Here is a 17772-nt window from a genome sequence, read left to right as displayed (position 1 = left end):
CTCATCTGTAAAATGAGTTGGTGAAGAAAATGGCAAAGCACTCCAGTTCCTTTGCCAAGAAAACGTCTAATGGGATCACAAAGATATGACTGAAATGACTGAACATCAAACATAAGACAAGAACTCCTCCTCAGTCTTCTTTCATAAAGTATCCTGTAAAAATCCTGTTCAGGCCCTAGCAGTCAGTGTAGGTCATTCTGCTTCTGAGCTTTGCATTGGTTACAATGTAGTCTGTAGAAGACTACAGAAGTTCCAGACCCAAGTCTGCCATTAATTAACTGGGTGACCATGGAAAAAAAAGTTGATTTAAAGTGCTACTTGTGAGATACCAACATTGGATTTCATTTAAGCGTATTTGTAAAAATTAAGCTGCATTACATGATATAAAATGGATAATTTTTATTGCATTAAATTAAAAAAAGTTTTTGCACAAACAAAACCAAAGCAATCAAAATTAGAAGGAAAGTAGAAAGCTAGGAAACAATCTATAGCAAGCGTCTCTGATAAAGGCCTCATTTCTGAAATATGGAGAGAACTGAGTCAAATTTATAAGAATACAAATCATTCCCCAATTGATAAATGGTCAAAGGATATGAACAGGCAGTTTTAAGATAGAAGAAATTAAAGCTATCTACAGTCATGTAAAAAATGCTCTAAATCACTTTTGATTAGAGAAATGCAAATTAAAACTCTGAGGTACCACACCTATCAGATTGGTTAATATACAGCCAATAATAGCCTCCCAACTCTACTATTTTCACTGTCTGTTCCTATGCCTGCCATACTCTCCCTTCTCTTCTTTACCTGTAGATTTCACTTGTTTCTTTCCAGTCTCAGCTAAAAATCCCATTTACTGAAGGAAACCTTTCCTATTATTCCTTAATTCTAGTGCCTTCCCTCAGAGCTTGTCTCCAGTTTCTCCCATATATATCTGCATAGTCATTTACATGTGTCTCATGCTTGAGAGCAAGGATTGTTTGGGGCTGTCTGGCTTAGAACAGGTGCTTTAAAAAAGCTTATTGATTTGACATGACTAGATTATTATGTGCCAGGCACCATATCAATGGCTGGGGTACAAGAACAGCAAAAACAGTCCCTGCCCTCCAGGCTTTTACATTCTCTGAATCCTCCCCTCATCCAAACCCCAAGCCCCCCAGATCCTCTCTAGCCTGATATATTTCAGGTCTATTCTTATTCTTTCTAGACTCAGGAATGGTGAGCCTGTTCTAATTCCCATAGCTAAATTATGAAGAGTTTCCCCTCTACCCTGCCACCAACCTTTCATCACACTGGCATTCTTAGGTCAATACATCTTCAAAGCTAGGGAGTAAATGTCTGGGAGAGTGGCCTGAAAATGAGAGCTGTGGTGATCTATGGCCAGATACAAGATGCCAAAGACAGGCTGGGAGGCTTAAAGAGGTCAGGCTTCAGTTCTCTGCACCAGAGTCCCAGGGCACCCACATCTGGCAAACCCAGCAGGGAGACAATTGGACCACAGATGAATAACCATTATTAAACAAACACCCAGGCCTGCTCTGAACTTCTGCATTTACCCAGGGCCCATTATGAGATTACATACACAGTAGACATTAATTACAGTTCTCTAATTGCTTAAATGCTTCTGGCAGTGGTACAGAATTGCAACTTGATTTTGTAGCAGGAAAAGATTCTAAGGGGAAACGAGTCCTTTAAAAAAGTGGGGGAGCAGTAAAGGGGGGAAGACACAACATGTTCACAAGAAAATAAGGGACTGCAGCCATGAAAAAGGGAGAGGTAGAAGAGAGAAAGAAGCAGATGGTCAACCGGGACAAGCTGGTCAGCAACGGTAGTCCTTTGTAACTGTGCATCTAATTAAACACATTTCTCTTATTCTCATTCTGGAGGGGGCAAATACACAACACTGTGCTCTAATCTCCTGTGAGATTCTAAATTGGGCCCCCATCTCAATACAGTGACATGCCATTTCATCTCAAAAGATTGATTGGATCTGTATCCAATTTCAGTACTTGGGGTTCCATGCTGTATTACCTCATAGTAACACTAATCATAGCTCATGTTTACATAGCAATTTTAAGGTTTACAAAGCACTTCATCTCATCTGATTCTTAACAGTCACCCTTTGAGGTGGGTGCCATTATCATCAACTCCATTTTACAGATGGCTAAATGGAGAATCAGAAAGATTGCATGATTTGCTCATGGTTATATAGTTAGTAAGTGTCTGAGCAGGGAACTGAATCCAAGTCCACGGGATCTAAAAAAGGAGGTTTGATAAAACTGGTGTCAAACTCAAATAGAAAAGGGGCCGGTAAACCACACATAAGGACCTCTATGGGTCAAATGTTGACTTAGAAGATGGCATATTGACGTCTATATTCTATTGTATTTTTATGCATTTTGTTAAATATTCCCCAAATTGCATTTGAATCAGGTTCAGGCAGCACTCAGAAGTGTTGCCAGCAATTTTACTACAGGTTTGACACCTTTCCACCACACCTCAATACATACCTCTCTTTTAATAATAGCCAGCATTTTATATAGCATATAGCATCTGTTTTGTCCCAGGCACTATGCTAAGTACTTTACAAAAATTATCTCATTTCATCCTCACAACAAATATGGGAGGTGGGGGTTATTGATTCCCATTTTACAGTTGAAGAAACTATGACAGAGAAAGATTAAGTGATTTGCCCTTGCCTTCATGGCTAGTGAGTCTGAGGCCAGATTTGAACTCAGATCTTTTTGATGCTAGGGAAGGTATTCTATTTACTACACCACCTATTTGACTCTTTCATAGGTGAGATTGTGAGGTTCTTTTGGTATTTTGATAAGCAAACCAACAAGGTCTGAAACCCCTAAAATATCTTCTCCTAATCTCTTTTCTCTTGACTTGATAGCATTTTATTTTTTCCAATTACATGTAAAGATAGTTTTCAACATTTATTTTTATAAGTTTTTCAGTTCCAAACTTTTTCCCTTTCTCCCTCCTCTACCCCCTCTCCAAGACAGCAAGTAATCTAATATAGGATATACATGTACAATCATGTTAAACATATTTCCACATTAGTCATGTTGTGAAAGAAGAATCAGAACAAAAGGAAAAACCACAATAAAGAAAAAAAGTGAAACTAGTATGCTTCGATCTGCATCCTGACAACACAGTTCTTTCTCTGGATGTGAATAACATTTTTCCATCATACTAGTCTTTTTTAAACTATCTTGGATTATTGTATTGTGGAGAAGAGCTAAATCTAGCAGAGTTGATCATCACACGTTGCTGTGTACAGTGTTCTCTTGGTTCTGCTCACTTCACTCATCATCAGTTCATATAAGTCTTTCTTGGTTTTTCTGAAATCTGCCTGCTCATCATTTCTTACAGCAAAATAGTATTCCATTACATTTGTATACCACAGCTTGTTCAGCCATTCCCCAAATGATGGGCATCCCCTCAATTTCCAATTCTTGACCACCACAAAAAGAGCTGCTTTAAATATTTCTGTACATGTAGGCCCTTTTCCCTTTCTTATGATCTCTTTGTGATACAGACCTAGAAGTGATATTGCTGGATCAAAGGGTATGCACATTTTTATAGCCCTTTGGGAACAGTTCCAAATTGCTCTCCAGAATAGTTGGAGCAGTTCACAACTCCAGTAAGAATGCATTAGTGTTCCCCAACATTTATCATTTTCCTTTTCTGTCATATTTAAATACCTCAGAGTTGTTTTGATTTGTATTTCTCCAATCAGTAGTGATTTAGCTGTATTTAATATGATTGTGCATGTGTAACCTACATTAGATTATTTGATGTCTTGGAGAGGGTGCAGGGAAGGGAGAAAGAAAAAACAGACCTCAAAATCTTATAAAAGTGAATGTTGAAAAAATAAGAAATTCTAGCTATAACCATTTTAAAAAGTAGTGATTTAGAGCATTAAAAAATATGAATATAGAAAACTGCCTGTTCATATACTTTGGTCCTTTATCAATTGAGGAATGACTTGTATTCTTGTAAATTTGACTCCATTCTCTATATATTTGAGAAATGAGACCTTAGTCAGAAACATTGGCTGTAAAAATAATTTCCCATCTTTTTGCTTTCCTTCTAATCTTGGTCACATCGGTTTTGTTTGTGCAAAACCTTTTTAATTTAATGTAATCAAAGTTATCCATTTTGCATTTTATAATGTTCTCCATCTCTTGTTGGTCATAAATCCTTCTATTCTCCATAGATCTGACAGGCTCTTCCTTGCTCTCCTAATTTGTTGATGGCATCACCCTTTATGTCTAAATCACACACCCAGTTTGACTTTATCTTGGTATAAGAAGTGAGTTGTTGATCTATGCCTAGTTTCTGCTGTACTATTTTGTAGTTTTTTCTAGCATTTTTTGTCAAATAGTGAGATCTTATCCCAGAAGGTGGAGTCTTTGGGTTTATCAAACAATAGATTACTGTAGTCATTGACTACTGTGTTTTGTGTACCTAACCTGTTCGACTGATCCACCACTCCATTTCTTACCCAGTACCAAGTGGTTTTATGATTCCAGTTTTCTAATACAGTTTTAGATCTGGTATGTGTACAGCTACCTTCTTTTGCATTTTTAAAAATAATTCCCTTGATATTCTTGACCTTTTGTTCTTCCAGATGAATTGTTATTATTTTTCCTAGCTCTATAAAATGATTTTTGGTAGTTTGATTGGTATGGCACTAAGTAAATTAATTTAGGTAGAATTGTCATTTTTATTATATAAACAGCCTACCCTTGAGCAACTGATAATTTTCCAATTATTTAGAACTGACTTTATTTGTGTGAAAAGTATTTTATAGGGGCAGCTACATGGCTCAGTGAAAAGAGCACTGGCCCTGGAGTCAGGAGGACCTGAGTTCAAATCCAACCTCAGACACTTAACACTCATTAGCCATGTGACCTTGGGCAAGTCACTTAACCCCAATTGCCCTGCCTTCTTCCCTCCAAAAAAAAAATTAACAATGATCTTGTAATTGCCAATCTTACGGTATTTTATTCCTAACCTGGGGTTTGTGATTTTGTTTCTTTAATATTTTGGTAATTATTTCCATCTAATTTGTTTTCTTTATAATCTTATATATTTTATATATTTAAAAATATTATTCTAAGAAGGGTTCAAAGGCTCCATCAGACTGCCAAATGTGTCCCTATCACAATCCCTATTCTAGGCCCATCTCCTGCATTTGACACTGATATCCACCTTCTCTTTGATATCATATCCTGTCTGAGTTTTCTTCCAAGGCTCCTTTGCTGGCTCATCATCTAAGTCATGTCACCTAACTGTGGGTGTTCTCCAAGGGCCACTCTCCTCTCCTCTCTGGTCCCCTTTTCTCCTCTCTTATTTTCTCCTTTTTTCCTCCATATTTTCTTTCTTGGGCTCTCATGTGTTTAATTGCCATTTTACATGGTTGATTCACAGACCAATATATTCAGGCCCCATCTTTCCTAGCTTGAATCCTGCACACTAATTGACCAATGGACATTTGATGGATGTCCCAAAGATATCATAAATTCAAAATATCCAAAACTGAATCCAACGCCCCCACCATGCCCTTGCCTTGAAACCCTTCCTGTTTTCTTTAAGATTAGTTCTCACCATGTGACTCCTCAGTTAAAACCTGAGACTCCCTATTGACTCTAGGGGGAAAAAAATGAACTCCTCTGTTTGGATTTTAAATGGCTTCTCAACCTGATCCTAACCTTTCCAGCCTCATTGGACAGTAGTACTCCCTCATCCTGCAATCCAGTCAACTAGGTCTCCTCTATGTTCCTGGAGCCCTATCTCTTTTCTCCATGGCTGTGCACTGGCCATCCTGCATGCCTAGCTGGCATGGCTGCCTCCCAGAGTCCTTCTCTTTCTTCAAGAGGAAGCTCAAGCGCTACCCTCCACATGAAGTCTTTCCTGACCCTCTGTACTTCTAGTACCCTCCCTACCAACATAACTGCTTTGGAACTACTTTGTATTTAGTCGGGAATGCATGCTCCTTCTGAGTAGAGATTGTTTCATTCTTTGTATCCCTTCAAACAGTGCCTAGCACATTGTAACTACTTTCTAAATGCTAGTTGATTGAAGCTATCAGGAGCTCTTAGATACTATATATCTCTGTGTTGACATCTATATAGCCTTTATCAGAAACTGTTCTTATTTTTTTTAAAACAATTAATAAACATTTGCTAAATATCTTCTAGGAGTCAGGCCCTGTGCTAAGTGCTAGGGATACAAAAAGACAAAAGATAGTCCCTGTCCTCAAGAAGCTTTTAATCTATTTTCCTAAAGAACCAGCCTTATTCCCTTCAGGAACAGGAAAAGTGAGAGGAATGGAGAACTTGTTACACAGCAGCTTCCATTTGCACCTGTTTTGGCCTCCTGTTAGAAAGTACAGAAACTGATGATTTTATTCCTGGAGGATATCTTGTTAGTACTAGTGATACAGTTTGGTGCAAACCCCAAAATGCAAGGTACGGGGGTCTACCTCAAAAGAATTTGACCATTCAAGCCTTCTTTCAGAGTAGAGAGGTTTTATCATAACACCAGTTAAGTGGGCAAGACTCCTAGTAAACCTGCAAATTTGATGAGGATGGGACTGATACTTTTATACAGAAAAAGGCTGTGAGAAGATCAGTAGGGTATTTAGGAGTGGCAAGTAGCCTGGGGTGAGCCAGGTGCAGTCAATGAAAAGAGTTAAGTGGTCTGGGCTGTGCTGGAGGGCTATAGTGAAAGGACAGTTGAAGGATTGTTGAGTATTTAGGTAGACAGGGATGGCCGATGCCTTAGGCAAAACGTCAGGGATCTGAGCTGCAGAAATATGTGGGAAAGTTCCGGGGCAGGGTTTCCTACAAAGGCATGGTCTTTTTCTTTTTAGGCGTCCAAGTCCCAAACACATGCTCTTTTACTTTTAGGAGTTCGAGTCCCATTGCCCCATCACTAGGGTATTGAAGTTGATTGGCTTCTCACTGTTTGGAAGTCACAGTTGAGAATTTATGTTGTGGGAACTACCTTTACCATCCATCTGAAGGGGTGATGGGATCTGGACCCCTAAAAGAAAAAGACCATGTCTTTGAAAGCAACTCTCCCCAGAATTTCCCCATCCATTTCAGCAGCCAAGATCAAGGGTATCTGCACCTGATGGGATTGGCCTACCCCAGCCCACCTAGATCACCTAGTTAGCTTGCTTGACATTCCTTTCACTGCTGCTCTAGGCTCCACCAAACTCCACCTGCTATGTGGTCCCTCCTTAATCCCATCTTCATGCCATTAGTCTACTCCTCTGTCCTTTCACTATTGCACCTGGCCCACCCCCAGACTATTTACCACTCCTTAATCCCATCCAGATCCTTTCATTTTTTTTTTCTATAAGCATCAGTCTCACCCCCATTAAGTCTAAGGTTAACTAGGGACCCTGGCTTCTGTTGGTGTTACAATAAACCTTGTCCCTTTACTGGAAGACAGTATGAGTGTGTGAATTCATTCCAGGTGGAAGTGGACCTGTACCCTGACATTTTGGGCTTCCCAGCATCCCAAAACCATGCTGTTGACAACCCATCTATAATCAAAGCCATAGGATCTTAGATTTGATGCAGGGAGGGTACTCTGAGGTCTTCTAATTCAATTCCCTCATTTAACATAATGGAAAACTGAGGTCCAAGGCTGAAGCAACTTGATCAGAGTCACAATGGTGGCAGAACAGGGATTTGCACCCAAGTCTTCTATCTCCAAATCCAGCTAAGTGGCACATTGGATAGACTGCTTAGGCCAGGGGTCAGGAAAATATGAGTTCAAATCCAGCTTCTAGCATTTGCTAGCTGTATGACCTAGGGCAAGTCACTTAACCTCTATCTGCCTCAATTTCCTCATGTAAAATGAGGTTACTAATAGCACCCACCCCACTGGGTTGTTGTGATGATCAAAGAGATATTTCAAAGTGCACAAAAAGTTGCTTAGCACAGTGCCTGGTACAGAGAAGACTCTGAATAAATGTTTGTTCTCATTCCCTCCCCCAACGTTCCATTGCTCCACATTGGAGGAACATAAGAGGTTAAGGGACTTATCCAGGGTCACAAAGTTAATACAGTCAGAGCTGGGATTCACACCTAGGCTTTCCTGAGTCTAAGCCCAGCATTCCGACCTCTAAGGCAAACTGCCTCTACAAGTTGGAATGACTGAAATGAGGCTCTCGTTAAATCGATGTTGCTATACATTAGTGAGGCATGAAATCAGAAGGTCTCGGAAGAACTAAAAATGAATATAGAAGCTAGTCTTCCCACAAGGGGGGGAGGGGAGGGAAGGAGGCGCTGCGAGGGCCCCTCCGCCTTCCCAGCTCGCAGTCTTATGCCGGAGACTCCCGAGGCTTTGCAAACCAACCCATAGCCTTTGCTCTTCGGTCCTTAGCTACTCGCGTGGCGGGCGGCTCCTCGAGCAGCAGTGCTGGAGCTAAGAACCTGACCTGGAGTCTATCCTGACCCCGCTGGAATGCCTGCTTCCCACTGGGAATCTGAAGTATTGCCTACTGATCCTCAATCAGCCTTTGGACAGAAGCCATCTTCATCGTCTGTGGAGCAAAGCCCTTCGTAAAGCCTGCGCTGATGGAGGCGCTAACCGCTTGTATATCGGGTCACTGCCCGACTACATCAGCGGAGATTTTGATTCGATTAGACCAAAAGTCAGAGTTCTACAAAGTCAAGGGATGTGAACTTGTCTCAACTCCTGATCAAGACTACACCGATTTCACGAAATGCCTTCAAGTGCTCCAGAAGAAGATCATGGAAAAAGACCTCCGGGTTGACCTGATTGTGACTTTGGGTGGGCTAGCAGGACGGTTTGACCAAATTATGGCTTCCGTGGAGACCCTTTTCCATGCAACGACGATCACTCCAGTGCCTGTTAGCATCATAGAAGCAGATTCCTTTATCTGTCTACTTCAGCCAGGAAAGCACAGACTGCATGTAGACACGGGATTGGAAGGTGACTGGTGTGGCCTTGTTCCTGTTGGCCACCCTTGTAAGCAAGTCACCACAACAGGCCTAAAATGGAATCTCACCAACAGTGTGCTCATGTTCGGAACTCTGGTCAGCACTTCAAATACCCATGATGGCTCTGGAGTAGTGACCGTGGAAACTGATTATCCACTCATCTGGACCATTGGCATCAAAGATAAACCCGAAATGTTAATGACACGGCAAAATGCACCCCTGCCTCCCCTAATCTGCTCCTGACTGACGGGAGGAATACATCTGGATTAGAATGGTAATATAAGCCATGAAGAGAAAAGGGGGGGTGAGGCTAGTGTGTTTTTTTTTTAATAATTGTTTTCATGAAATTTAGGATATAACATTTTAAAGGAGAGATTCTATTTTTTTAAATGAAAGGGGAAACTAATGGCTAATATTATAATTAATTGGCAAGAAGACCAAGGGTATTGGGAAACGTTATCAAAGAAAATTTTATATTAGGGGACCATCCTATTAACTTTGATCATTCCTTCCCCAAATCCAGCTTTTTAACCTATGGATATCCATTGCCCTATTAGGGTTTTTGCTCAAAAAATTCAAATCACAGCATCTATTTTGACAGACTGAATGGGAAAAAATGAATAGGAACCCCCAAAAAAGGGGGGGGGGGAAGAAGACAGGAGGGAACTTGTCACCCTCCTAATTCTAAGGAACAATATTGGTCCAATAAAGCTCTGTCCCATTTTCCAAGAAACTAAATTCAACAATCTCTTAAGGAATGCAAGCAAATACAGGCTATGATCACATTTTCACTGATGGTCATCTAAGATTACAAACCTGGTGCATTGGAAAGTTCATGCTTCTTTTGTAAGGAGACTATACTTATACCATAGCATTGATACATAAACAACAACTTTAAGAGAAACTGCTCAACTCATTTTGTGGTAGGACTGCATAGCCCTTTAAATTTTCTAAGAAAAGGGACCAGGACCATCCATCAGTCTTCTGCTGTAGGTGCTAGCCCTTCTCCTATTTCAGTTCAGAAGGGACAATGGCAAGATCATTGGGCCTGACTACTGGAGAGTCTGTCTGATAAGAGCCTCGTGAACCAGCATGCAATTCTGCCCTGAAAATCAATAAATCTGATTTTTAATGAACATTTTTTACACAATGTGATTTACTGTTGAATGATAATAGTCAAATCTCAATGTCAAATAAAATGTTTATTCACAAATAAAAGAATGAATATTAAGAAAAAGCAATAGTCATTACTGGTGGATGGGGGGGGGGGGGGTTCGCTGCAACACATAACCAGTGAGGAAGTTGCAGTGGAATGATAGGTCAGAAAGGAGTCAAGAAAAGATTGAGAGAAGGTGGAGGCACCTAGTTAGATGGGCTCTTTAAGGATTTCAAGGTTAGAACAATGTAAATTTGTCTTGGGAAACCTTTGGCTATATACTTCAGAAAGACAAGATTGTAGTCCCAAGGGATAGCAATATTTGCCCCACTATTCAATGTACAAAGGAATTTAATTCATAAAGCCAATTGAGAAAATATTTTGTAGAGCCATGTTATCCAAGTCCCTTGATTTCTAAGTCACTGAAATTTATGATTCTGTATTGGTTGTTATCCTTCATTCTCAAGAGGACCAAAATGACATTACTATGCCAGAGTCGAGTTTCAATGTGTCTGACTGTGGCTGATCAGACCAATATGAGCTGGGAATGCTCTACCACAGGTAGGACACTAATAGTCTGTGTGAACATTTGGGGTGCATACTCTAAAGTTGCACATCCTGTATTTCCTTTGGGCTGTTTCAACTCTGCTTTGCTCATAGAGAGAGCACAGCACCTTCTGAGTGCATGCCATGATGGGCAGTCCTGTGCCAGCATATCCCATGTCACAATCAATTCCAAAGCTCTTAAGAGAGATCTTGAGAGATCCTTGTATGGCATCTTCTACCCACCACGTGAATGCTTGCCCTGTCACGATTTTGTACATCCAGATAAAGTTGGAGACTGGATCGCTGCTCTCCACAATATTTACCACATTGATTTTGATAGGAAGCTGGTATAGTGTAGCCCAAAGAAGGCTTGACTAGGAGACTGGGGGACCTGTGCTAGAGTCCTGACTCTGTGTAACCCTGGGCAAGTTGTCTCACTTCACTGAGGCTCAATTTTCTCATCTTTAAAATGGGGATAATATCTGTACTATCTCCTTCTAAACCCTTAAAACACTGTACATGGGTGTTATTGTTATTTCTTCAGAATAGTTCTGGAGTTCACTCTCTCTTGGAGAGACCATTAATGTTTGAGATGATGCCAGTGAAATAATACCATTTGATTTGAGGAAGCAAATTTGCTGTGGGCTATTCCACATTTAGTAGATTCCCTTTACTTGCCCATCACCTTGGGTTTCAACAGTTCTTAACAAATTGGTGAGCCTTTGGGTGACTCTATGACTATATTGTGACCAGTGCCAGTCTGCATTGCCATTGTCTTTATTTACCGATGACTTTGAGTAAATGATTATTTCTGTGTGCCTCAATTTCTAAAATGGGGAGAACCCAGACATTCTGTTACATGTACTTTCCAGGGGTATAGGGTGGGGCCAATGGAAATCTTAACATGAGATAGTTTCTAGATTCATTGGAATAAAAGTGTTGTGTAATAATATATATGACCCTCAGTTCATCTGGAATAATACTAGCACTGTACATGGTTGTTATGAGGACCAAATATATTTGTAAAGCACTTTGCAAACCTTAAGGCCTTGTATAAATGCTGGCTATTATTAGAAGGGAAGGAACTAATAAGCATTTATATAGCACTTACTCTAGGCATTGTGCTACATACATTTTTTATTTTTAGAAATATTATCTTGTTTGATCCTCATAACAACCCTGTGAGGTAGGTGTTGTTATTAGTATTTTACAATTGAGGAAACACAGGTAAAGTGACTTTCCCAGTGTCATATAGCTAGTATATGTATAAGGCTAGATTTGAACTCAGTCTTTCCTGACTCTAGGCCCCACCCTCTACCTACTGTGCCACCAGCTGCCTCTATTATTATCATCACTATATTATCATAAAACATTTCCTTTGATTTTCCAAGTCACAGCTCAGGACAGACTGTCTTCAACTTTTGAATGCAAAGAAACTGGGCAGGCCCCTGGACAAGGTAAACTGGTGATTATGAAGCCTTTAAGAGCTCTTTAAAGTGCAGGATATCAGATTTCTTTGTTTGTCCCCAACTGGCCCATAGCCCAGCTTCAGACGCAAACTGGCATTGGGGTCAGTGACTTCCCTTAGCAAACATTAGTCTTCTAACTGCCAGTTGTTTCAGCAAAAATCCCTGCTCACATCTTTTCAGCTAGACATTGTCGCCCACCAATTCAGCCTTGTGGCGGATGGCTGAAAGTTTTGCCAAGGCCTTGCAATCCATTTGGGGAGAAAGATGCAACAACTCCTCAAATAATGATGTACAAAACAAAAACAAACACAAGTGCATCACAAAACCTTTGTGAAGTTAGCCAAGGTCTAGGTTTACTGGCTGTATGTTAGTCCAATCTCTCAGTGCTAAATGGAACAGAATATCTCCAGTGCAATGGCCATGAACGATTTTTAGCTCAACAGAATTTGCTGGCCAGAGAACTATGTTGTTATCTTTTCAGTTGGGCCTGGTGAAATAGAGAGAGGGCAAATTTATGTCCCTCAACATATCAGCATGATTTTTTGGTTTTTGTTTTGTTTTGTTTAACAAAAGCAGCCCATGGATCATTATATATAACTGCTTTGGGAGAAGGTATCCAAACATCTTTCTAGTCTTTATGTAATGAAAACACAGAACATAACATTTAAAATTTGAAAGTGGGCTCAAATTTTCTAGCCTAATCTCTCCCCACTCTTTTTTTTTTCTTCAGTTGTTCAGTGACTTAGCTAAGGGCACAGCTGTTCAGTGGCATGTGCATTCCACCCCCTTTTACAAATAGTCAACTTTTGGTGATTCAGAGGATAATTAGCCAGCCTTTGGATCACCCATGCCTTTAATGGTGGTTCTGCCCCCTAGGACCAATGTGACCTTGGAAAAATCACTCCTCTTTGGGCTTCATCATGAAAAGGATTGACTTAGACTAAATTAATCAACAAGCATTTATTAAGCATCAGGGATGCTCAGGCCCTGTGCTAACCACTGGGGATACAAAAAGAATCAAAAGACAGTCCCTGCCCCCAAGGAGCATACAATCTAATGATAATAGTCAACATTTATATAGTACTTACTATGTAAGCTAAACTTAATTAGCTTATTTGATCCTCACAACCACTCAGGGAGGTAGGCGTTACTTTTATCCCCATTTTATAGATGAGGAAACTGAAGCAAATAGATGTTGTGACTTGCCCAGGGTCACACAACTATTAAGTGTCATAAGCTGGCTTTGAACTCAGCTCTTTCTTACTCCAAGCTCTATACATGGTACCACCTACCGTGTTTCCCCGATAATAAGACACTGTCTTATTAAATTTTTTGGAAAGAAAAACACCAGAGGGCTTATTTTCAGGGGAGGGCTTATAGTTGTCCTGCCTCAGCTCTCCTCTGCGGCACTGCTCGCAATGGCGCCAGCAAGCAAATCACTGGGGAAGAACAGGATGACGCGCTCACTGCTGCAGCTCTGATTGGATGCAGCTCGGAGCGCGGCGTGCGTTTCACTGGGGGGGGCGGTGCATACAGAGGGTACCGTAATGTAGCGTGTAGCGCAGGGGATCACCTTCACTACAGTAGCAATCTCAATAGGGCTTATTTTCGGGGGAGGGCTTATTTTAGAGGAATCTTACACAGTAAGGGGAGGGCTTATTTTCGGGATAGGTCTTATTATTGGGGAAACACGGTAGCTTCTCATAATGGAAGAACTTCTAATAGATGACCTCTAAGGTTTTTCCAGCTGTAAATCTATAGGTGTTATGATCCTGATTTCTCCTCCATTTCCTCCTTGTTACCTGTATTTTGACTAGTAAATATGTTGTTGGGGGTGGTGGAGAAGAAAGTCATTTTAACTCAAATGATGTTGAAGTGCTACTAGTTTGGGTGAGGAGGGGTTAAAACTGCACAAAAATGAAGCTTCAGGGCCATCAGGTGTTTTAAACTTAGCAAATAGTAGGGGAACTAGGTCTGCTTTTGTTCCTTTATAAGAATCCAGTCCCCTTTTTGGTAATATTCATAAAATAAACTTAGACTTCTGAGAGTTTAGATTTTTCTGGCCATTATTTAGACAAAGTTGATTGTCAATTTTTAAAATATTTCTTTTTGCAGGACACTTCTAACCCCAGTTTTATATACTCCATATGCTTTCTTGTCAGTATATTATGTTGCAGTTTGTATTCAATGACACATAAAGATGCATTTTCAAGGCCAAAACTCCATTAAGACCAGATTTCTTGAAGAATTCAGGGTCTGAGTAAATTTAATTGATGTAGGTAGGCAACCTACATAAAAAGTAAACCAATCAATTACCCTCAACTGCAGAACTTTTAATTAGCTGAATAAGCCAATCTGGAACTCTTTACTTCATCCACATAGACACAGGTTTAGATTGAATATATTTAAGAAAACCACATCTTGCCATGACCCAAGGAATTCATTACCTCGTGGCTGTCCTGTTGATGAACCTTTCCAAATTCAGTCGAGTTGGCTCGGGGACAGCAATCCCAATCTGCCCCACCAGAGTGGAAGCCTTTCCAACACAGTAAAATCTATCTGAGCTTATGCTCCACTAAAATAGCCTTTGAGAAGTCAGGGGTATGTCCACATGGGTGATGAGAGAAGATAATACTTAGAGCCATGTCACAGAGTTCATTCCCTAAAGTGGCACACGAAGGACAATCTGGCATGTGTCGTCATGTCAGTGTGGTGAGAACTTGTGTGTGGAAGAAAGGCTAGAATGCTTGCTTTGCTGTATGAGCTGATGAAAGACCATGCTGAACAAGGTTTCTGGTCAAGAAATGGAGTAATAAGGTATGAAACACACACACACACACACACACACACACACACACACACAGCTGAATAACGAGAGATCTTTTCAACCAAAATGGAACTGCTGATATGTTGATTTATTACTTCCTTCTTATCATCTCAAAGAACAAGAAAACTAGGATTATTAGGTAAGAAAAGGTAATTAGATACAGTAGGTCATAACAAAAACGTGTTCTGTCCCATCTTGATTTGTTATCTTTTTATACTGAACCTGGAACAACGTTGCTGCCTAGGAACCCAGAAGACAGTTTAGCTCCAGACAAAATGAACATAATGCTTTCTTTAAAAAGTTAAGTGTGTACTTTGGTTTAGTCCTGAGATAAGATCTAGCCCAGTCCAAAGACTAATTGTCCCCTCCCTCACAAAGTTAATTTTTTAAGTTCATTTAAGCATTACTTTGGAAAAGAGGAAAGTTGACAAAAAGTTTGCATTAAAATTAATTTCAATTTTTGGTAGTAGGGTAGAATGGGGACAGCTAGGTGGTGGAGTGGATAGAGTACTGGGCCTGGAGTTAGGAAGACTTGAGTTCAAATGTGATCTCAGACACTAACAAGTTGGGTGACCCTGGGTCTCAGTTTCCTCTTCTGTAAAATGAACTGGAGAAAGGGATGGCAAACCACTCCTTCGTCTTTGCCAAGAAAGCCCTAATCAGGGTCATGAAGAATCAGCCACGACTGAACAACAATGGGGTAGAGTGAGGGTCAAGTGGTACAGGAGGGCGTATATGGATCTGTTCACTTCAAGAAAACTATGTAGAGTTCAGCCAGGGTGTTTTCCTGTAATGAAGAATCTGGACATCTACCTTAGTGTGTATGTATTTAGGGGGAACCAGTAGCAAACATTATCATAGTGACTCAACAGATCTCGGATCAAATCCTAACTTTGCTGCTTATCATCTATGTGACTTTGGGCAAATTTATTTGGCCCTTTTTGGTCCTCTGCTAGCTACAAAGTGGGGAGGTCGGGAAAGAGATGAACTACCCACTTTTTTTCTAATTCCACCATTCCAATGATTCTAGGTTGCCATAAGTCTATGGAGCTCTGAGATGGTTGAGTGTATCCTGGGAGTACTCACTGGTTGTCTTCAGAAATGTTTGCATTAGAAATTGGTGTCGGGGTGGCCAGGTAGCACAGTGAATAAGAGCACCGACCCCAGAGTTGGATGACCTGGGATCGAATCCGGGCTCAGACACTTAGCATTCACCCAGAAACACCTGGCCGTGTAATCTTGAACAAGTTACTTAACCCCAATTGCTTTAAAAAAAAGAAATTGACGTCAAGTTTGCCAAGAGTAAGAAAATTTCTGCCTCACAAAACCTCCCCCTCTCCCCTTTTCTCCCTGAACACAGGGTCTCCCCCATACACCAGTTAGTTTTCCATATTTAAATGTGTCTCTTGTTTTCTTTTTTGTTTGGAAGAAAGAATTAGCCCGTTACTAAATATTGTGCTTGATGTGGAAATGCAGTGCTCAAGTAAATGAACAGAAAGCTGAGAGACATTCATTATGTCCAATCCACAAATGTGTGATTATAACAATTCCACTTAGTTCTTGAACTTATTTACTTTTTAAAAGAATGTGAAAAGTAAAGAGCAGAATTTATTGGTTCTATCCCAAGTCCAGCTACTCTGGAATGGTAAAATGAAATACGATTTTAAAAAAGCACTTAGCACAGTGCCTAGCACATAGTAGGTACTATCTAAATGCTTATTCCCTTCCCCTTCCCTATGGAAGGGGATTTGGGCAGTTACATGTTACAGCATTATGCAGCCTTCCTAGTCTGTTCATGCTGGGAGACTCATCTAGGTTCTGACACCGGTTAGCTGTTATGGCCATGGCCAACTCCGTGTCTTGTTTTCTTCACCTGTAAAACTGGCTATGAAAATATTTGCATTATCTATGTTTAGAGGGTTGCAGAGAAAGCATTTTACAAATCTTAAGCACCATAAATGGGCAAATCGTGATTATAATTTTGCAGGTAGCAATTACATTTATATATTGCTTTGAGGTTGCAAAGCCCAAACCCATTCTCCTTTCTAACTGCTATATTAATCTTCAGGGTCCTCAGTCACCCAAATTTACAACCTTCAGGGTCATGCTCTGCTCCTCTCACCCTCTACCCCCCATATCCAATCAGTTGTCAAGTGTTGTCATTTCTTCCTTCAAACCATCTCACACATATGCTCCCTTCTCTTCTCTGATACTGCTACCACCCTGTTGGAGGCCCCTCAGCATCTCACACCTGTACTATTCCAAGATTCCTCAAGTGGGTCCCCCTGCTTCAAATCTTTCCCCACTCCAGCACTCCTTCAGTCAGCTGTCAAGGTGATCTTCCTAAAGCATGTTACCCTCCTTTTGAATAAACTCCAATGATTCCCTCTCCCTCCAGGATCAAATAGAAATTCTTTTGTTTGGCATTCAAACTTCTTCATAACCTGGCCCCTTTCCACCTTTCCATTCTTCCTAAACCTGACCCCTCTCCATGTACCTGATAATACAGTGACATAGGCCTCCTTGCTGTTCCTTGCACAAGACACTACATCTTTCAACTTCATATTTTTACTGGATGTCTCCCAAGTCTGGAATTTTCTCCCTTCTCATCTCTGCTAGTCAACTTTCCTCATTTGCTTTATGTGCCAGTTAAAATCCTACTTCTACAAAAAGTCTTTCCTGATCCCCTTTAGTGCTAATGAACTCTCTGTGGAATTATCAGCAATATTTTTCCTTCTTTCTTTCTTTCTTTCTTTCTTTCTTTCTTTCTTTCTTTCTTTC

The 17772-nt window shown here is 40.5% G+C and overlaps 1 protein-coding gene and 1 pseudogene across 9 annotated transcripts in view; one reads left to right on the top strand and one right to left on the bottom strand.

Moving 5' to 3' along the window:
* Nucleotides 1-17772, bottom strand: part of FRMD4B (FERM domain containing 4B) — a 353851-nt gene that overhangs the window by 85419 nt on the left and 250660 nt on the right. The gene's annotated exons all lie outside the window — the stretch shown is intronic.
* Nucleotides 1759-9236, top strand: LOC138158308 (thiamine pyrophosphokinase 1 pseudogene; annotated as a pseudogene).

The sequence above is a fragment of the Petaurus breviceps genome, unplaced genomic scaffold (genome assembly GCF_028583685.1).
Source record: "Petaurus breviceps papuanus isolate PSGF00001 unplaced genomic scaffold, PetGlider_PUasm1.0 174, whole genome shotgun sequence".
Taxonomy (NCBI): domain Eukaryota; kingdom Metazoa; phylum Chordata; class Mammalia; order Diprotodontia; family Petauridae; genus Petaurus; species Petaurus breviceps.
Note: the sequence above shows the minus strand (reverse complement) of the source record. Positions and strands in the feature narration are given on the sequence as shown.